The sequence below is a fragment of the Lactuca saligna genome, chromosome 9 (assembly GCF_052625555.1).
Source record: "Lactuca saligna cultivar CGN05327 chromosome 9, ASM5262555v1, whole genome shotgun sequence".
Lineage (NCBI taxonomy): Eukaryota > Viridiplantae > Streptophyta > Magnoliopsida > Asterales > Asteraceae > Lactuca > Lactuca saligna.
Window position 1 is genome coordinate 38,469,203 of NC_136425.1, and position 23,031 is coordinate 38,492,233.

Genomic DNA, 23,031 nt, shown 5'->3' on the forward strand with positions numbered 1-23,031 from the left:
GTGATCCTTTTTACTATGATGACTTTGACACTAATGATTATCAAAATGATTCTATTAATCCTGATGAGTTGAGAATTGAATCCCAGTTGGATGGTGCTGATGCAGCCATTGACTTGGATGATGTCAGTAATGAGACTATTAACCGAAGTGGCGAGGCAGTTGTGCCTCCTACTGGGTCCTCAGTTCCTTCTTCTTCTAGTGTGTCTGAGGAAGATAGTCAGTCTCATTTTTTACCTTTAATTGAGCAATCTTTGGGTCCCTCCAGGTCTAGACGTGAGTCAAGAATGCCTGTTAAATTTACTGATTATGTGGTAGAAGGTAAATATAAGTATGGTATTGAAAGAACTGTGAATTATTCTTGTCTTAATTCTGAAACTAAATGTTTTGTTTCAAATTTGAATAAAACAATTGAACCTAAAAATTTTAGTGAAGCTGTTACTGATCCAAATTGGGTCAAGGCTATGAATGAGGAAATGGAAGCTTTACATAGAAATAATACTTGGGAAATAACTAGTCTACCTAAAAACAGGAAAGCAATTGGATGTAAGTGGGTGTATAAAATTAAATATAAATCTAATGGTGAGGTTGAGAGGTATAAAGCTAGGTTGGTTGCAAAAGGTTATAATCAAAGAGAGGGAATTGATTTTGAGGAGACTTTTTCTCCTGTTGCAAAAATAGTAACTGTTCGTATTGTAATTTCTTTATCTGTTCATTACTCTTGGTCATTATATCAACTGGACATAAATAATGCTTTTCTGTATGGGGATCTTTCAGAAGATGTATATATGTGTCTTCCACCTGGTTATTATTCTGAAAATGATCTTAGAGTCTGTAAATTGACTAAGTCTTTATATGGTCTTAAACAGGCACCTAGAAAATGGAATGAAAAACTCTGTGCTGCATTGTTTATGTTTGGTTTTCAACAAAGTGTTAATGATTACTCTTTGTTTATTAGAAAATGTGATAGTTCTATTACTATTCTTTTGGTGTATGTAGATGATATTATTTTGACTGGTAGTGATGAATTTGAACTTAAGAAAGTAAAAGAATTTATGAAAAGTCAATTCTTAATTAAAGATTTAGGTACACTCAAATATTTTTTAGGAATAGAAGTAGTAAATATTGAGTGTGGGTTGTGTTTAAATCAAAGATAATACTGTCTTGAGCTTTTACATGAATATGGTATGCTTGGATGTAAACCTGTAGCTACACCACTAGAAACTAATTTTGTGATAAGTTCAGGAGACTTTGATAAAAAGGATGAGTTGTTGAGTAATAAAACTGAATTTCAAAGACTTATAGGAAAGCTGATTTATCTTACTATAACAAGGCCTGATATTTCTTATGCAGTTCAAGTTCTTAGTCAATACATGCATAAGCCTAGAAAATCTCATTTAAAAATTGCTTTCAGAATTTTGAGATATTTAAAAAATAGTCATGGGAAAGGTATTGCTTTGACAAAACATGATGGTTTTGAATTAAAAGGATTTGTAGATGCAGATTGGGCTAAATGTCTTACCACCAGAAAATTTGTAACAGGTTATTTGGTTTATTTCAATAATTCTTTGATTTCTTGGAAAAGTAAAAAACAATCTACAGTATCAAGATCATCAACTGAATCAGAATATAGAGCCTTAGGTTCTATTACATGTGAAATATTGTGGGTTTTGAAAGTTTTATTTGAATTAAATATTAAAGATATTATTCTTGTTTCAGTATATTGTGATAATGATTCAACTATTAAGCTAGCTCTTAATCCAGTATTTCATGAAAGAACCAAGCATTTTGAAGTTGATCTTCATTTTATTAGGGAAAAAATTTCAAGTGGTGTATTGAAATTAGTAAAAATAAGTTTGTGTAATCAAAATGCCGATTGTCTTACAAAATCATTAAGTGTTAAACAGCATGAGTTTTTTCTAAAAAGGTTGGGTCTTATTGATGTTTTTTGCAAAAAATAAAAAATAATAAATATTTGATTGAGGGGGGATGTTGAAATGTTAATATGCGTTACAATCAAATATTTATATATGAAAAGGATTATTTTGGTATAAGGAAACAAGTGCACATGCGGGTCTTAACAGGTATACACCCGGATCCTCACTCGGATCTTATTATTGGATCCTTATTGTAAACGGGTAAAACCGAAGTATAAAAAGAGAGGAGATATTTTCTAGAGGAAAGAGAGAGTCATTGTTCATCCATTTTCAGATCTAAACATCAGGGTTTCTTGGAGCGATAGTCAGTCTCTCTTGTTTCATATCGAGTTCTTGTTTTGTTTGTTCTTATTCATTTGTAATAAACAGATTGTATAGAGAAGATGAGTAGATTAGGATGAGTGTTTCATAGTTGAGAGTAGATTAGGTTGTTTGTAGTGAGTTTTCAGTTGTAAGTATATAAAAAACCTTCTGTTTCTTTGTCATAAAATGATATAAGAAATGAAGATGTTGGGAATGATTTGAGTGTCGTTTTTTAACATCTCCCTCATACGATCTACGTTTTTATGTTCTTTATTTCCACACATAGGTATTTCCGAGTACTACAACTTTCATTTAGATTCCGTCAACTAATTTTCGACCGATCTTAAATTTAAGAGTCTACGAAGATTATACTGTTAACAACTATGTAAAATTCTTAAGTGCTTCATACAAACTCCATTATCGACCGTCTTTATATCAACGTTTTCATATTTTTGAGATCTTTAATTCTCATTTAGATTGTTTTGGCTAACAATCAACTGATTTGAATCTCGATTTCTGAGCCTGCATTGTTGCACTGAATCTTTGAAAAATCATAACTTCCTCTCTTGAAGTCAGATTTGGACAATCTTTATATGCATTATCTCGGTTTTATGCTTAGGATAATAAACAACCTATCTAAATTTCACTTTTTAAGATACGCTGAGCCGTGTCGGTTTAATCGCAAAATTTCGAAGAAGCATAATTTTTTTCATACGAAGTTAGATTTATGCGTTCTATATATCTACGGAAATCATATCGATGTTTCCTACATGTTTATGATGATTAATTGGGGTAAAAAGTAATATATCTTTACTTCTATTTATATAAACAATGTTTTATATTGAATCCTATGAAATGGTAAATACAGGGTGTTAGAAGGAGGTAGTGATGTCATGTTTGACACTCTACTACAATGCATCATTTTTGACACACAACATATATCACATGCCGTTTTGGTGGTTGGGTCAAGATAGGTTTTTTTTTTTTTTTTTCGTTTTTTAAACTTAAACTACATATTTTCTAAAAACAAACATTTTATTAAAATAAAACAGAAAGTTACGACATTTGAAACATGACTTAATACTAGATTTAATACTTGTCTTAACACTAGAATTAAAACTTCACTTAAAATTTGACTAAAAACATGGCTTAAAGCAAGACGTAAAACATAAATCCTTCAAATATTCCAAATTATGTTTCTTCATAATGTCCGCCTTCACTTTCTCCACAACTTACGTTGATTCTCGGGTAATTTTGAAATGCCTTTCATGAAAAGTTTAAACTTGAGATTTTTTTTTCTTTTTGTTGTGCGTAATTTGCAACATCTTTTTGGATGTGTTCATTTAACTCTAGGAGCCCCTCTCTCTTATCCTCATTAAGACTTGATGAACCTTCGACACCCTTTAGCTTTCTCTTCGCTCGAGCTCTTCCCATAGGATGGCTTGACCTTGTAATTTCATATGGGTTGTCATTGTTGAGGTCTATCCCAACTTGTGAATCAAAAGCTTGGCGATGAGAATTTTTAGATGTTTTGCTTCCTTTCAAACCACCTGTGAAATCTCCCGATGTGTATTGTTTAAGACATTTTTCTTTGTCCTTCACAACACTCCAAAAGTCAATATTTTTTAATGCCTTCTTTGATTTGTGATACATTTCTTGAGATTTGGCTAGGATTTGTGCATCCTTAGTACTGCTCGGCCAAGACCGCTTCACGGCGTTAACGAACGCAGACACGATTGAATTCGATCCATTCGAAGTTTGCTTGTATGTTAGGCCTGACAATCGTGTCGTGTTCGGGTTGGCGTGTCACGGGTTGGCGGGTCAAAATATGCCAACCCAAACATGACCCATTTAAATATACAGGTCATGGGTTGGCGGGTCACGGGTTGGCGGGTTTGGAACTTAAACCCATATATGACCCACCAACCCATTTATTTATACGGGTTCACAAGTTGGCGGGTTCGTGGGTCAGATTTGGGTTCGTGGGTCTAAATTTTAGATATTTAAGTCTTAAACATCCAAATGAAAATTAAAAACATTCATAGAAACATGTTACAGACTTAGTCTTATAGGTTACGACTTATGACTTTAGACCATCCACCACGAGTAATAATATCAAAACAATCAAATGGTCTATGAATAAATGGTATATATTATATAATACTTATTAAATATTAATACTTGATACATAAATACATTTAAAAATATAATAATTTTTTTTATTAAGAATATAAACGGGTTGGCGGGTCAACCCGTTTATTTTTTGAGAAACCCATATATGACCCGTTTAATAAACGGGTTGGCGGGTTGAAAAACTCAACCCAAACCCATTTATTTCGTGTCGTGTCGCGGGTCGTGTCGCGTGTCGTGTCGAGAATTGTCAGCCCTATTGTATGTCACCATTTTGAATATATTTGATCTTTCATGTGGTATGTTCCTCTCTTCATCCGGTTAAGAAAAAATTTCCACTACGTAAAAAATTGTTCCATCTTGGTTGTCTCAAAGGATAAGGTCCTCTTATGTGTCAACCTCTGCTTCCGCTAAATTCTCTTCATCCGGTTTCCAAGTTTGGTTGTCAACCTTCCCTTTTTTCTTCTTTTGGTCCCCATGCTCGGGTACATCTTCGGATTTGGTTGTTGAATCAGAACTAATACAGGGTTGAGACTGAAATTGATTTTCTTGCAATGTTTCAAATGCGTTAAAATTGGGCTGGGGTATAGGTTGGGATTGGAATTGAGATGGAAAGTAATACATGGTTGAGATTGGAATACACCGTCTTAATCAACACATCTTAAAAAGCTTTTCAATGTTCAACCGTATTTGACCCGCCAGAACGTTGGATTTGATAACCGCGTTGACTAGATTTTGAGACATGGCCATGTAGATCCATGTTCGAATCACTGCATCTACCTTCTTCCACTTGGATTTGGTAGATTTTGGGGTTGGATCATCATATGTTGCATCAATATGATCGAGTGCATCATAGGCTTCACAATGAGTGGAAAAGAACTCACGCCGCGTATCATAATTATGTTGATCAAGATTAAGAAGAATAGGGATGTGTGCTTTAATATTGGTGACAACAAAAACTGTGTGATGGAGGATTAGGTCATGCTCTCCAACCATTGTAACCATTGTTGATGACGAGGTTGTAGAGAAGGTGTCGGTAGGGTTAGGAGCCGCCGGAGGTAGAAGATGAAGTGGGAAAGGAAAGTGAGGGAAGAAAAGGAAGATTTTAGGAAAGTTTGGAAATGGTCTGATAACATGTCAAAAGACTTTCTTGATTAACAAGAGGTTACAATACGAGAATATATACTCAAAATACAAACTATGATGGGCCTATACATTACATACAATAATGGGCTAGAATGACACATAAACGTATACATTAACAATGATTGCAGAGATCTCTTCGCTGAATAATGTTCACAACATTAATTTTCAAAACATCCAATATTATTTATTTATTTATATATATGCGTTTATCAACTCTTAATTTATCTATAACTTTGTAAATATACCAAATTGGTGGTTTATTTATTTTTCCGACGAGCAAAGTAGAAAACAAAGGATGGTATCTACAGCGAATAGAAGTCTTGTATTTATAAAAGAGGTGAGCCCCAGTAATATGTATTACCGATTTACCATACTTATGTAAATAAATTTGAAAACACAGACTTTGATAATTATTTTGTAAAACGACTACCTTTTTGTTACAAAACTCTAATTATGATTCAACTATAACGAACGATATAAGTTAAACACAAACTTTGATAATTATTTTGGTATTGTAGCTTTTTTATCCTCGGCAAACTGACGTGGCCTGCTTTACTGCCGGTGAACACTGGCCCGTGACACTTTTTTAACCTGCGGTTTTAGCCATCGGTGAGATTCCACCGTTCTCTCTTCTTTTACCATTTAAATTGTCCATCTTCTTCTTTTCGTTTTGCCAGTGGTAAACCTAAACATCACATCTTATCCATTTTAAAAAAATGATAAATGTCATACGCATGTCTCTATCATCCTATGTGATAAATACTACTAATGATATGACACTGTTTAGTCTTAAAAGGATGGTCTTTACTGCGAATAAAAGTTTCTTCTATTTATAAAATAAGCGGGCCCTAGTAATATGTATTACAATTTACCATACTTATGTAAATAAATTTGAAAAAACAGACTTTGATAATAAACGACTACATTTTGGTACAAAACTCTAATTATGATTCGGCTATAACAAACTATATAAGGAAAACACAGACTTTGATAATTATTTTGGTCTCGTAGCTTTTTTACCACTGGCAAACCCACGTGGCCTGCTTTCCCGCCGGTGACACCCGTCTGCGACACTTTTGTTTACCGGCGATTTTAGCCATCAGTGAGATTCCACCATTCTCTCTTCTTTTACCGTTTACATTGTTTGTTTAAACACCACATCTTATCATTTTTCAAAAATGATAAAAATAACAAACATGTCTCTATGATCCTATATGACAAATACTATTGGTTATATAACACAGTTTAATGTCTCTATGATCCTATATGACGAATACTATTGGTTATATAACACCGTTTAGTCTTAAAAGGTCGGTGTGTCGTGCAAATAGAAGAGTTTTCTATTTGTAAAAGAAGTGGGCCCCACTAATATGTATTACCAATTTACCATACTTATGTAAATAAATTTGAAAAAACAGACTTTGATAATAAACGACTATATTTTGGTACAAAACTCTAATTATGATTCGGCTATAACAAACTATATAAGGAAAACACAGACTTTGATAATTATTTTGGTCTCGTAGCTTTTTTACCACTGGCAAACCCACGTGACCTGCTTTCCCGCCGGTGACACCCGTCTGCGACACTTTTGTTTACTGGCGGTTTTAGCCATCAGTGAGATTCCACCATTCTCTCTTCTTTTACCGTTTACATTATTTGTTTAAACACAACATCTTATCATTTTTCAAAAATGATAAAAATAACAAACATGTCTCTGTGATCCTATATGACAAATACTATTGGTTATATAACACCGTTTAATGTCTATGATCCTATATGACGAATACTATTGGTTATATAACACCGTTTAGTCTTAAAGGTCGGTGTGTCGTGCAAATAGAAGAGTTTTCTATTTGTAAAAGAAGTGGGCCCCACTAATATGTATTAATTTACCATACTTAAGTAAATAATTTTGAAAAATCAGTCTTTGATAATTATTTTGTAAAACGACTACTTTTGATACTAAACTCTCATTAAAATTCAGCTATACCAAATTATATATATATATATATATATATATATATATATATATATATATATATATATATATATATATATATATATATATATATATATATATATCGCGTATAATTTATTCGTTCTATTGTGCTAATCATATTTTTATTTCATTGTCATGAATTAATGGTCATAAGTATTTCATAATCAAATAAATAGCAAATTTTGACTAAGCTTTCTTAAAATAATCGCCAAAACAAACGTTTTTATCAACAAAATTAGAACTCGAGACTCAAAACAAATGCTACTCCTTCCTTACGGAGAAAGAAACCGACCCATCAGCATCTTCTTCATTTGTGTCCACTCTTTAATCGGTTGTTTATTGAACCGCCTGCACAGATTTTGGATTAGTTGCCACCATGAGAAAGCATCTTCTTCCAATCTATAGGCTACGATTTCTACCTGTTCATCCTCCGGGATTTCATAAAACTCAAAAAATCTTTCGACATCCCTTGCCCACTCATTAAATTCGTCAAAATTAGGATTCTTCTTAAAAAGAGGTATTAGATCTACCTTTGAAAGATATTGATTTTGTTTCTTTACTAGGCAAAAACCCCGTTCGCACTCCTCATCTGAAGAAGTCTCACAAGCACCAGTTAGTTGATCTAGTTGCGGTGAAGGTTGCTGGTGGTACGGCGGTGGTTGTTCCTTGTAGTATTGTGGTGGTGGTGTAGAGAACCTTTTAAACTCAGAGTCCCTCCCTTCATATTGATTTTGTCGAAACTTTTGCAACTCCGCCTCCATACGTTCTACACGATTGATCAGATCTTCGAGGATGTTTGCATTGGATTCAGTCAGCCCGAGAAGTTCATTTATTTGACGGTGGTTGTAGTTGTTGCCCATCGTAGCCAAAGAATTGCTATGCATTTGAAAACTAAACCAATGTCATTATTATATTATATAGGAGAATCCCATAAAAGAGTCCTTCATCAAGTAAAACACAATAAAAAAGATACTTGATAACAAATAGAAACCGATTCAAATTCCAAATTCAAATTAGAGCTACTTTCTCAAAATAAGATTTATCTCCAAGTTTCAGTTGCGCATTTTACTCATTTATGTTTTATTTGGTCAACCATTTGCTATTTAAATTATCATTATATTATGGGAGGCGGTATTTCCACGGTTTCTTTACGTAATTTTAAAAGTAAATTATGGTCCCTATGGTTTGGTGTAATTTATGTGTTTGGTCCTTAACTTATTTTTTTAACTCGGAAAGCCCCTACTGTTTGTTTTTCTTACGCGCTTGGTCCCTACTATTTGTTTTTGTTACATGATTGGTCCTTGTATTACCTAAAAAGACTATATTTAAATAGGAAAAAATTATGGGATATGTAACGTAAGGTGAGGGAGGTTGGGGTTGGGGTGTGTTTATTTAAATATTTTAAAAAATCAAGGGCAAAATAGTTTTTTTTAGGTAAGATAGGGACCAAGCGTTTAACAAAAACAAACAGTAGGAACCTTCCGAATTAAAAAAAAGTTAGAGATCAAACGCGCAAATTACCCTAAACCATAGGAACCATTCGTGTAATTTACTCTATTTTTAAAGGTAAATGTATATTATGCCCTTTCATTTCATTTAGTAGGGATTAGAAAATCAAATCTAGACTAACATACCGTGAATCTCTCTCTCTCTCTCTCTCTCTCTCTCTCCATAAAACCAAAAACCCACATCACCGCTCCGGCGCTCCCTCATACGTCACAAATCACCGGTTTCCTTTTCTTCTCCGATATTCTTCCCGATGCAAACCCGACTGTCTTTTGTCTCTCTACGATATTGTCTCCCTAAACCTACTCCTGATGCAGTCTGCAATATGTTCTAAACAAGAAATCACGAGGATTTGAAACCCCTATATCAAGAGCTTGTAGTTCAGGCCCTTGAATGAACCTCTATGCTGTTGTATCTCTAAACCCTTCTTCACTCATCAACAACATGTTCTGATTAAACACGGTGGTGCTTCTTTGGCGATGCAATCATCATAGTAAAAGTTAAGTGATTCATTGTGTATGTTTCATTTGTGACCTGAGATAGAGCTTAAACTCCCATGTTATTATTTGTGACATCCCCAAAATCACGGCCAGAAAAGACCGGTTTGTTTATGCTTTGTTTAAAAATCAGAGTTACATTTTAAATGAAAGTGTTGCGGAATTTGTCCCAAAACAAAAATCTGATAAAGATTTATCAAAAGCATTTCCATAGAAATGTATTTCATTAAAAGACTCGGGATGTCATGTTCGTACAGATCAAAAGCATAAACAGTACAATATAAGCCTTACTACATTATTTCATATCTACAGGCCTATATCCGTAATCCCTCGTCCAAAACATCACACCTATGCTCATGCGCCACTACCTGTAATACATAAAACTGAGTGGGTCAGGCTTGGGAGCCTGGTGAGCACATAGGGTTTTCAACCCACAATAAATAAGTTTATTAATTTCATCGATCAACAATAACCCGATTACCCGTTCCCGTTATCCTCACTTTACGTCCCTAAACACCTATCATAAGGGACCTAGCCTAAGGATCATCATCGGGACGGACACTACTGCTAAGGGGATTCCTCAGCAATAAATGTCCTAAAGGCAACCATGTGGGGGATGGAGTACACCGGCGAACACATCGTTCACAAACACCTACAGGTTGCGAGCCTGCTAGTGTTCCACTGGACTGTCTAGAAGAGTCCGTGGTCGTCATCCATACTCCGCTAGATGACAGAATCAACAACATCAACATCGAGGCCTCTCATCATTTTATCACACATCACCTATTGCATCTACCCATGTTTTACCCCAACATTTTCGTAGATATAAAATACATATACAGTTTAAATCATTGAAAACATGTATAACAACGTTCATCTAGCATAGATAGCAAGTATTCAGATAATATGCACACATAGCACGTAATTTATATAAAATACTTCATATCTATGTGTAAGTTGAAAGTAACTATGCACTCACTTGTTAAGGTGATGATTCCAAAATCGGGCAGCGCTTGCTTCTAACGATTCTATTTTCCTTCGACGAAACCTAGCATTATTATCGCTAAATTTTAGTCTAATATTTACCATGACCAACTATTAGTCTTAGTATTATTATTATTATATAAGCGTTAAACAATATTTTCCAACCACTATGTACAGACAGGGGCCAGACATAAAACACCGGAGGGCAGGACCATTTTGGCATATAGCACTTCTGAAATCCAACAACCCTATGCGGCCCTTTAAACCAGATTCCCCGTACCGCGAGTAGTTAAAAAAAATATTATAACGACACTTATATAAGTTATAATAATAGCTCAAATATTTATTATAAGTTCATAATAACAATACTAATTTTAAATATAAGCTATATTAAAATAAGGTAAGCATAACTTACTTACAAGGGGGTTTTAGCTAGGAGTCGGGCTCTGCAGGGGCAGAACTTCGTCGCTGAATCTTTCTAAGAAAGATTCGTGCAGCGCTTCAGCGCTCACCTTACTATACTAAGCTACAGAAAGAGAAGTCGAATCACGAGGGACCGAAATTCTCGGGGGATAAGGAGAGAAAGACTCTTGAATCAAGAGAATGGTGCAAGAAATATGAGAGCCCAAGGCTCTTATTTATACTAATTGAATTTTCAAAAACTACCCTCCATAATTACTTAATGACCTTTTAGTTATATAAACAACTAAACACCCCTCTATAATACTATTTTAAATGGATTTAATGATATTTGTACTAAACTAATGTCGAAAGAATTCAACATTAGTCTTATAATGACCGCATCGTCGATACCTTTCTAATGATATATACATATGTATATATATGTGTACGTATACATGATTTATACTTTATTTTAATACGTAAATATGCTATTATAATTTGTAACTCGTTCATACGAACTCCGTTTTTGACGTTCTTTATATCCACGCGTAGGTGAAGACGTACTCTACAACTTTCGTTTAGACTCCGTCGGCTAATTTTGACTTTATTTTTAAAGTTATATTTTTAACAAGCCAGGACAGGATTGGTCTGTTTAAAATCTCATAACTTCTTCATACGAAGTCAGATTTGGGCGTTCTTTTTATCGATGTTCTTAGTTTAACATATTCTACGACTTTCGTTTAGATCGCTAAGGCTAAATCTCGCTCTATCGTAAATTCACTATTCACGCTTCCCGGTATCGTGCCGGTTCTGTCGTGAAACTTCGACGGGTCATAACTTCTTCGTTATAACTCGGATTTCGGCGTTCCTTATATGCACGGAAACCTTGAGACATATTCTACAACTTTATGTAGAGATATCGGGATTATCTCACACTTTAATTTTGACGCTCATTTTTATTCTTTATTAATTATACATTTATAATTAAATAATAAACACATATAATTCACATAATACTCAAATATTTCATCTTTATTACTTCAAAAAGAGTTACAAGAGTTGACCTAGACTATTACATTGACAAAAATGCTTAGCCCTGAAACCCGGGCGTTACAATTCTCTCCCCCTTAGGATGATTCCGTCCCGGAATCATGCATCAGCAAACAGATGTGGATAGCGACTCATCATGTCATCCTCTGTTTCCCAAGTGAGATTCGGCCCATTAGTATGTTTCCATTGGACTAGCACCTAGTCGACCATCTTGCGTCGTAACTTCTTAGTCTTACGGTCAACAATTGCCTCAGGCTCTTCGATCAACCTTTTATTTTCATCCATCCATAACTCTGAGATTGGAATTATGTCGGGAACATCTCCCGTGAATTTCCTCAAATAACACACATGGAAGGTGTTATGAATACCATTGAGTTCTTCGGGCAATTCTAGCTTGTAAGCTTGGTTCCCTATCTTCTGAAGAACTTTGAACGGTCCAATAAACCTTGGACTCAACTTTCCTCGTTTCCCAAATCGTATAAGTCCCTTCCACGGTGAGACTTTAAGCAAAACGGAATCCCCAACTTCGAAAGTTATCGGTCGTCTTTTCTTGTCAGCATAGCTCTTCTGACGATCCTGGGCTGCTAACATCCTTTCCCTAATCACCTTCAACTTCTCAGCAGTCTCATGGACTATCTCGGGGCCCATAAACTGCTTCTCTCCGGCTTCAAGCCAACAAGACGGCGTACGACACTTCTGCCCATACAAGGCTTGATAAGGAGCCATCTTGATGCTCGAGTGAAAACTATTGTTGTAGGAAAATTCTACCAGAGGTAAGTGCTCGTCCCAATTCCCTTGGAATTCGAGGGTACATGCTCTCAACATATCTTCCAGCGTCTGAATCGTTCTTTCGCTCTGACCATCAGTTTGCGGATGGTAAGCAGTACTCAAACACAACTTTGTACCTAACTCCTCTTGTAGACTCCTCCAAAACCTTGACGTGAAACGACTATCACGATCTGATACAATCGTAAGAGGGACACCGTGAAGTCTTACAATTTCCTTCACGTAAGCATTTGCGAGCTTATCCATAGACCACTTCTCGTTGGCTGCTATGAAGTGTGCACTCTTGGTGAAACGATCCACGACTACCCAAATCATGTCGTGACCGTTCTTCGTCCTGGGCAGTTTAGTCACAAAATCCATGGTGATGTCTTCCCATTTACCCATGGGTACAGGTAAGGGTTCTAAACTCCCATACGGTTTCTGATGTTGTGCCTTAACCCTCGCACATGTTACGCACTCGGCCACATACTTCGCAACATCGAGCTTCATCGTCGGCCACCAGTAGTAGGGTTTTAGGTCCTTATACATTTTAGTGCTACCGGGATGAATTGAGTACATGGTATTATGCGCTTCTTCCATCAGAAGATCTCTTATTCCTCCCGTCTTAGGTACCCAAATTCGATCTTGGAATACCTTCAGTCCACAACTGTTTGTACCGAACACTAACGTTCTTCCCAAACGTTCTTCCTTTCGGTCATTTTTCTCTAAAGCTTCTTCTTGAGCTTTCCTGATGCTTTCCACAATCGTCGAGACGACTTCAATTCTTAACGCTCTTGGCCTTTTCCTTTCAAGATTGACTTTCCGACTGAGAGCATCAGCAACAATATTTGCTTTACCTGGGTGGTAAAGTATCTCACAGTCGTAGTCCTTGAGAAGTTCTAGCCAACGTCGTTGCCTCATGTTCAACTCCTTCTGATTAAAGAGGTACTGGAGACTCTTATGATCAGTGAAGAGCTTGCACTTCGTGCCGTAGAGGTAATGCCTCCATATCTTTAAGGCAAAAACTACCGCTGCCAACTCCAGATCATGAGTGGGGTAGTTCTTTTCGTGCTCTTTCAATTGTCGAGATGCGTATGCTATCACCTTTTCTCTTTGGGTCAGAACACAACCCAACCCGACTCCAGAAGCATCACTATAAACCGCGAAATCTTCGACTCCATCGGGTAGAGAAAGTATCGGTGCTTCACATAACTTCTTCTTTAGCTTCTCAAATGCCTCATCATGTTTCTCACTCCACGTATACGTAGCTCCTTTATGAGTCAAAGCTGTTAATGGAGTAGCTATCGAAGAAAAGCCTTGGATAAATCGTCGATAATATCCGGCTAATCCTAGAAAGCTTCGAATCTCCGTGGGACTCTTTGGACGTTCCCACTTCATTACAGCCTCGATCTTTGCGGGGTCAACCATTATTCCCTCCTGGTTAACAACATGACCCAAGAATTGGACTTCCCGTATCCAAAAGTCGCATTTGGAGAACTTTGCAAAAAGCTTCTCCTTCTTCAACACTTCTAATACTTCCCGTAGATGCTTTCCATGCTCCTCTTGGCTTTTTGAGTAGATGAGAATGTCGTCGATGAACACTATCACGGATTTATCGAGGAATGGTTTACAAACCCTATTCATCAAATCCATGAATGTTGCGGGAGCATTGGTTAGCCCGAATGGCATAACCAAGAACTCGTAGTGTCCATATCTCGTTCTGAATGCAGTCTTCTCAATATCCTGCTTTCTCACCTTTAGCTAATGATATCCTGACCTAAGATCGATCTTTGAGAAGTAGCTCGAACCTTGCAGCTGATCGAATAGGTCATCAATCCTCGGCAATGGATACTTGTTCTTCACCGTTGCCTTATTCAGCTCTCGGTAGTCTATACACATTCTCATACTTCCGTCTTTCTTCTTCACGAATAACACCGGAGCTCCCCAGGGTGATGAACTAGGTCGAATAAAACCGTTGTCCAACAGCTCCTGAAGTTGCGTCATGAGCTCCTTCATCTCCGTCGGTGCTAATCGGTAAGGTGCCTTTGCTATCAGTGTTGTTCCTGGTAACAAGTCTATACGAAACTCCACTTGCCTATCAGGTGGTAATCCGGGAAGATCTTCGGGAAAGACTTCCGGATAATCACACACAACCGGTATATTATGCACCTCTTTCTTCTCCTTCTTGGCATCGATTACGAATGCCAAGTATGATGCACATCCTTTGGACAAACATTTCCTGGCTTTCATCAGGGAGATGATTCCAGAATTCACTCTGTGTTTGTCCCCATACACCATAAATGATTCTTTTCCGGGTGGGTTTACCTTTACTATCTTCTTTCAGCATTGAATCTCAGCATCGTTGGCGCTAAGCCAATCCATACCCAAAACGATGTCGAAACCGTTTAACTCTATGGGTAATAGCTCTTCGTGGAATTCGTTTCCGTTTAGGTCAATGACGATGTTCCTAATACGATTACTAACAGGTACGAATTTGCCACTGGCAACTTCTACAATCAGGGCATTATCTAGTTTTTCTACAGGCAATGCTAATTTCCCACCAAATTTATGCGACACAAAGGAGTAGTTGGCTCCGGAATCAAATAGTATATTTGCAGGCAAACCATTTACAAGAAAGGTACCTGAAGCGACGTCTGCTGCCTCCTTTGCAGCCTCGAGCGTCATCTGGAAGGCTCTCGCCTTCGGCTTCGGTGGTATGTTGGGTCTTCCTGTCTCCTTCTTCTTCGGGCAATCTTTCAAAATGTGCCCTTCTTCATTGCACCCATAACAGGATTTCTGGTTGAGGGTGCATTCATTGGCGTAGTGCCCAGGCTTTCCGCATTTGAAACAAGTGACCCCTCCGTCACACTTTCCTTGGTGCTTCTTCTTGCATTTGTCGCACCATTTTGCTTCGACTCCTCCTCCTCTCGAACCAGACTTAGAGAATTTACTCCTCTTGCTGGACCTTGAAGATCCATCTAACATCCTTTTCTCTCCTACCTCATATCTCTACAGACCTTCTCCCTTAACTAGGTCGCTACATTCTTGGCTGCTCTAACGGTTGTCTTCAAAGTAGTTGCCATTTTGACCATTGGGCCAAAGTCAGCTGACAATCCATTAGCAAACCTCTCTATCTTTGAGAGTTCGATAGGCACCAAGCCGAAGTTTGAGACGAGAATATTAAGATAGGGAAATCTTTACTTACGATAAACGTTTAAATCCTCCTCGAAACATTTACATGCTAGTTCTAATATCGTAGTCGTACGTTTAGAATCCTAAACACATAAGGTTTCCAGATCCGGTCGGCAATAGACCATAGATCCGAAGAAATAACAGCATATCATGCACAAAGCATTTAGCACATAAAAGCATTTTAGGCATAATTCCTAAAATAGGCTAGTGCTCACACCTCACAATCATCGCTTAGCATTCTAAGTTTAAGTCTAGAAATCCTACAAATTCCTAGTTCGCTTAAACTAATGCTCTGATACCAACTGTGACATCCCCAAAATCACGGCCAGAAAAGACCGGTTTGTTTATGCTTTGTTTAAAAATCAGAGTTACATTTTAAATGAAAGTGTTGCGGAATTTGTCCCAAAACAAAAATCTGATAAAGATTTATCAAAAGCATTTCCATAGAAATGTATTTCATTAAAAGACTCGGGATGTCATGTTCGTACAGATCAAAAGCATAAACAGTACAATATAAGCCTTACTACATTATTTCATATCTACAGGCCTATATCCGTAATCCCTCGTCCAAAACATCACACCTATGCTCATGCGCCACTACCTGTAATACATAAAACTGAGTGGGTCAGGCTTGGGAGCCTGGTGAGCACATAGGGTTTTCAACCCACAATAAATAAGTTTATTAATTTCATCGATCAACAATAACCCGATTACCCGTTCCCGTTATCCTCACTTTACGTCCCTAAACACCTATCATAAGGGACCTAGCCTAAGGATCATCATCGGGACGGACACTACTGCTAAGGGGATTCCTCAGCAATAAATGTCCTAAAGGCAACCATGTGGGGGATGGAGTACACCGGCGAACACATCGTTCACAAACACCTACAGGTTGCGAGCCTGCTAGTGTTCCACTGGACTGTCTAGAAGAGTCCGTGGTCGTCATCCATACTCCGCTAGATGACAGAATCAACAACATCAACATCGAGGCCTCTCATCATTTTATCACACATCACCTATTGCATCTACCCATGTTTTACCCCAACATTTTCGTAGATATAAAATACATATACAGTTTAAATCATTGAAAACATGTATAACAACGTTCATCTAGCATAGATAGCAAGTATTCAGATAATATGCACACATAGCACGTAATTTATATAAAATACTTCATATCTATGTGTAAGTTGAAAGTAACTATGCACTCACTTGTTAAGGTGATGATTCCAAAATCGGGCAGCGCTTGCTTCTAACGATTCTATTTTCCTTCGACGAAACCTAGCATTATTATCGCTAAATTTTAGTCTAATATTTACCGTGACCAACTATTAGTCTTAGTATTATTATTATTATATAAGCGTTAAACAATATTTTCCAACCACTATGTACAGACAGGGGCCAGACATAAAACACCGGAGGGCAGGACCATTTTGGCATATAGCACTTCTGAAATCCAACAACCCTATGCGGCCCTTTAAACCAGATTCCCCGTACCGCGAGTAGTTAAAAAAAATATTATAACGACACTTATATAAGTTATAATAATAGCTCAAATATTTATTATAAGTTCATAATAACAATACTAATTTTAAATATAAGCTATATTAAAATAAGGTAAGCATAACTTACTTACAAGGGGGTTTTAGCTAGGAGTCGGGCTCTGCAGGGGCAGAACTTCGTCGCTGAATCTTTCTAAGAAAGATTCGTGCAGCGCTTCAGCGCTCACCTTACTATACTAAGCTACAGAAAGAGAAGTCGAATCACGAGGGACCGAAATTCTCGGGGGATAAGGAGAGAAAGACTCTTGAATCAAGAGAATGGTGCAAGAAATATGAGAGCCCAAGGCTCTTATTTATACTAATTGAATTTTCAAAAACTACCCTCCATAATTACTTAATGACCTTTTAGTTATATAAACAACTAAACACCCCTCTATAATACTATTTTAAATGGATTTAATGATATTTGTACTAAACTAATGTCGAAAGAATTCAACATTAGTCTTATAATGACCGCATCGTCGATACCTTTCTAATGATATATACATATGTATATATATGTGTACGTATACATGATTTATACTTTATTTTAATACGTAAATATGCTATTATAATTTGTAACTCGTTCATACGAACTCCGTTTTTGACGTTCTTTATATCCACGCGTAGGTGAAGACGTACTCTACAACTTTCGTTTAGACTCCGTCGGCTAATTTTGACTTTATTTTTAAAGTTATATTTTTAACAAGCCGGGACAGGATTGGTCTGTTTAAAATCTCATAACTTCTTCATACGAAGTCAGATTTGGGCGTTCTTTTTATCGATGTTCTTAGTTTAACATATTCTACGACTTTCGTTTAGATCGCTAAGGCTAAATCTCGCTCTATCGTAAATTCACTATTCACGCTTCCCGGTATCGTGCCGGTTCTGTCGTGAAACTTCGACGGGTCATAACTTCTTCGTTATAACTCGGATTTCGGCGTTCCTTATATGAACGGAAACCTTGAGACATATTCTACAACTTTATGTAGAGATATCGGGATTATCTCACACTTTAATTTTGACGCTCATTTTTATTCTTTATTAATTATACATTTATAATTAAATAATAAACACATATAATTCACATAATACTCAAATATTTCATCTTTATTACTTCAAAAAGAGTTACAAGAGTTGACCTAGACTATTACATTGACAAAAATGCTTAGCCCTGAAACCCAGGCGTTACATTATTTATTAACAAAACCTGTGAAAACCACTTCAAGAAACACACGAACCTTAGCCAAAGAAAGTCAAACTCAGGGTGTGTGAAAACCACTTCTGGCAAGAAAGTTAACGAAGCCAAAAAAAATCCAATAAGAAAATCAGTTTGTGTGTCAAACTCAGAGTCGGTTCTTCCAAAATAGCATTGAGCAAAAGGATCATTCATTTTTCAAAAGTATGCATAGAGAAATAAATTGCCATAAGCTTTATGATTTTGATTTTAATGGTGTTGTGTAATGGTGTTTTTTGCATTTTTGCTTGATTTTAACAACTTGATTTTGCGAACCTGCAACTTATTTTGACATGTGTTCTGTAATGGTGTTTTTTGTATCTAGAAAGAGCTTTGAAACTGAAAACAGCTTTGCAGATGACCTTCTCCGGCGAACGTGGTTTTTCTCCGACAAATTTCTGGTTCGTGTTTAGATTTTTTCCCGTTACTTCCTGTGTATCTTGATGGTACCTTGGATTTAAGTAAACCTAAGTTATATTTTGGGCAATTGTTTTTTTTTTAGTGGCATGACAAGAAAGAGAAGGATCCATTTTATTTTTATAAAGCAGGGTCATAATTATCATTTACTTAAAAAATATATGGAAATATCAAAAATGTCCGTGGATATATGAGCTCCTTATATTGTATATCTTCTAAAAAGGAATGTCCGTTGGTCATATTTTTTATTTTTTTCCCTTATATTTCCCTTATATTTCATTTCACCCATTTCATTTTTACTCTTTGTTTATAGTTGCCCATTCTCTTTACTTTAATCACCGACGCCTATAATTTTTAACTTTTTGCAATTTAAGTCCTCCTACTAAGTTTGCTATCATCCTAACACTTTATAAAATGACATTTCCAACCTTTATACTTTCTAAAATATTATAGTCACCCTTGTACTTAAACTTTAAAAAATATCAATTTCATCCATTTTATTTTCTTTACTTTTGTTTTATCCTTCGTAATATATATAATCTGATTTACCTACGGTTAGAACTCCTCTGATTTTCTAACGTTTCACATGTGTCATATAAATTAGAGGTGGCAAGGGCGGTTTTGATGCGGGGCACGGTGTTGCACCGACAACACCTGTTTTTCCCGCACGCAGTAGAAAATTTTCAATTTTTTTTAACCTTTTGTGCCACTACGCAAAAAAAAACCGGCAACAACTAAAAAAGATAACAACTCCGTAAAAAAAATGTAAACACATTGGATCAATTAAGCCCAAATAATTAGTGGCCCAAACACATTTCTATTTTAATTCAACTAATATTAGCCCAAAGGAAAAAGATTAAGAGAAAATAGTCCAAATAAAACAATTGTCCAATTGTCCAATTAGGTCCAATACTCCAAGAATCTAAGTCTCAAATCATTAAATCACAAAAGAAAAAAAAAACGAGGAGACCTCGTACTTTCCTTCTGTCCGCTCCTAGACTCACATCGACGACTTGTTCTCTTGTTCTTCTTCTATTTTGATCGACAATCCACAATTTCCCTTCCCAAATGCAAAAAACAAGGTGCTTCTTGCTGGCTTGAGGTGCAAAAATCGATTTCCAAGTGCAAAAACAACTCCAATCCAATGTCCAAGCCCTAATGAAGCAAGTAAGTATTTCTAATTTTCTATGGTTTTCGAATTTATAGTTGTAATTGCTAAGCAAAATTCGAAATTGCTATGGTTTTCAAAATTCCAATTAGTTGTAATTTCTATGTTTTTATTGAAGTTATTGGATATTTGGGTGATTTGGTAAAATTGCTATGTTATTAGAGAAATTATTATTTGATTAGTTGCAATTTTTATGCTTTTTATTGAATTGATTGTTTGATTTGTTAAAATTGCTTTGTTTTAGGTTTACATGTTATTGTTTGATTAGGTATTAGGTGAAAATTCTATGTTTTATTGAAGTTCTTTTTTGATTAGGTTAAATTGTTATGTTTTATAGGTTAAAGTAAGTGGTTTTTTTACCAAAAGACCAAGACCTAATCCTAATGAAAGTGGTGAAGGATTTTCCCAAACACCAATCAAAAATCAATCAATCCCTTCCGTTTCTAATTTTAATGCAACCCCACAAACACCAATCACCAATCAATAAACCCATCCGGTTTCTACTATAACTCCACAAACACCATGCTCTAATGAACCTAATGATAATGTTGATTTGAAAGATCTTCCAAAGGACCCGACAGATAGGCCAAAGATTACAAGTTACAAATCAAATGTAAGAGATGATGTAAGAAGAGCGTATTTGCTTCAAGGACCTTGTCAAATAAGGTTACATAAGTTTCCAAAAAAAGAAAATAGGTGATAGATTTGTAAGATTCATTCCTTCATGGTTTGATAATTTTGATTGGTTGAAATATAGTGTGAAAAAGAATAAAGCATATTGTTTATATTGTTATGTGTGTGGAGACCTCATGAATCAAAGAGGAGGGAGAGATACATTTGTTTCGCAAGGTTTTGATACTTGGAATAAAAAAGATGCATTTTGGACTCATGTGGGTAGTGTTGATAGTTTGCACAACAAAGCCAAAGAAAAATATGAATCTTTATTGAGAGAAAAACAATCTATTAGTGTAGTCTTTAGGAGGCTAATTGAAACGGAGGACCATAAATATAAAGATCAATTATGTGTTTCTATTATTGTTGTTAGACTTTTATTGAAAATCAGTTTACCGTTTTGTGGTCATGATGAGTCGGTTAACTCGAAAAATAGAGGGCTTTACATTGAAGTGTTAAAAGCCATTCAGGAGACTAGTGAAGATACTTTCAACAATACTTTAGAAAATGCTCCTAAAAACAATCAACTTATTCCCTTAAAATTAAAAACAGAACTTGTACAATGTTTTGCACAAGAAGTCCTTTTGAGTATTCACCAAGAAATTGGTATATATGTATTTGCTTTATTGGTTGATGAATCTAGTGCTGTCTCGAGAAAAGAACAAATGGCTATTGTTTTGAGATATGTTGATAGTCTTAACTTTGTGAAAGAAAGATTCATAGGAATTGTGCACGTGAAGGATTCACCCTCTTTGACACTCAAAAAAGAAATAAATGAAATACTTAATAGCAACAAGTTGAGTTGTAGTCGGGTAACTTATTCTTTACTTTTTTTTATTTCTATTTAATTTAATTCGCTTTATGTCTTATATTATATATAATATTTTTATTTTTTAATTGATAAGACGACAAAGTTATGATGGGGCTAGCAATATGCGAGGGGAATTCAATGGTTTGAAAGCTTTGATATTACAAGAGAACGACACAGATTTTTATGTATATTGCTTTGCATACCAACTTGAATTAGTGGTTAATGTTGTTTGTGATGGGTTTTAGGCATAAGAACAATCCTATGTGCTCATACAAACCCTAATGCTTGGATCTAGGTTTCTCTATTGTACATGCTTTGAATCCAAGACTAATAAACTTAGATCTAACATATTATAAACTGAATTAGGGTTTATAGAATTACCTTTGATTGTTATATAGCAATAACAATCAATTCCTTGCTTGAATTGGCCTTAGAAAGCTTAGTGCCTCAAGTGTTGCACCTCTAATGGAGTCACAAACACCATATACAACTTGGATGAAGAGGAGAAGAAGAGAGGCTGCCCAAAAACGGCTGGAAACCCTAATGGAAGACTTGTCCACGTTTTTGGGGCATAGGGGCCCTTTTTATACATGTAGGCTATTAGGGTTTACAACTAGGAAACTCTAATCTGACTGCTTAGGCCCTAAGCAGCCCATGGACTCCTTAAACATATCCCTTGGACGATTTCTAATGGGCTTCCCATAGAATTCGTCCAACCTATATATTATTAGGTGATCCATAGCCCAATTATAATTATCTTATAATTACAACTTCAGTCCCCTAAGTTTAACTAATCTCTTTTAGCCACAAAATTAATTATCAATTAATTCTTGACTAATATTAATTAAACAATATGATTTCTCCTTTAATATATTATTCTCATAATATATCAATAAATCATATTTAAACCTTTCTCTCCTTAAATCATCCTACATATTGCTATGGTGAAGGCAACCCAAAAGGACCATGCTCATAATCGGGTCAAGTACATACCAAAATAGTTATGGACTTAGACACTAATCCAACAGTCTCCCACTTGGATAAGTCTAATAACTATTTTCCGTATGACTTCAGAACCTGATCAGCAATCGTAGCTTTCAAAAGCCGTTGTCAACTCTGATCTTATCAGATAGCGTGTCCTCTAGATAAGGGATCATATATTCCTCCATTCTCAAGATATCGTATAGACATAAGACATGAATTTCAATCATTCTCTCTATACTATTTCCCGACTTCCGATTTATGACGACTGACAACAGACTACAGTTGAACAC

The 23,031-nt window shown here is 35.9% G+C and overlaps 2 long non-coding RNA genes across 4 annotated transcripts; both read right to left on the reverse strand.

Annotated features, from left to right (window-relative positions):
* Positions 1–7,651: 7,651 nt before the first annotated feature.
* On the reverse strand, positions 7,652–11,096 carry LOC145017549 (uncharacterized). Of its 2 annotated transcripts, none has more exons than XR_013666565.1 (4): positions 10,922–11,096; positions 10,498–10,566; positions 9,150–9,886; positions 7,652–8,391 (listed from the first exon to the last, which is right to left on the reverse strand). It is a non-coding gene; the product is annotated as an uncharacterized LOC145017549 (long non-coding RNA). The 2 variants fall into 2 exon arrangements; XR_013666564.1 differs by having other exon boundaries at positions 10,918–11,096.
* Positions 11,097–16,336: 5,240 nt separating this feature from the next.
* On the reverse strand, positions 16,337–17,722 carry LOC145018446 (uncharacterized). Of its 2 annotated transcripts, none has more exons than XR_013667018.1 (3): positions 17,548–17,722; positions 17,124–17,192; positions 16,337–16,512 (listed from the first exon to the last, which is right to left on the reverse strand). It is a non-coding gene; the product is annotated as an uncharacterized LOC145018446 (long non-coding RNA). The 2 variants fall into 2 exon arrangements; XR_013667017.1 differs by having other exon boundaries at positions 17,544–17,722.
* Positions 17,723–23,031: the final 5,309 nt, after the last annotated feature.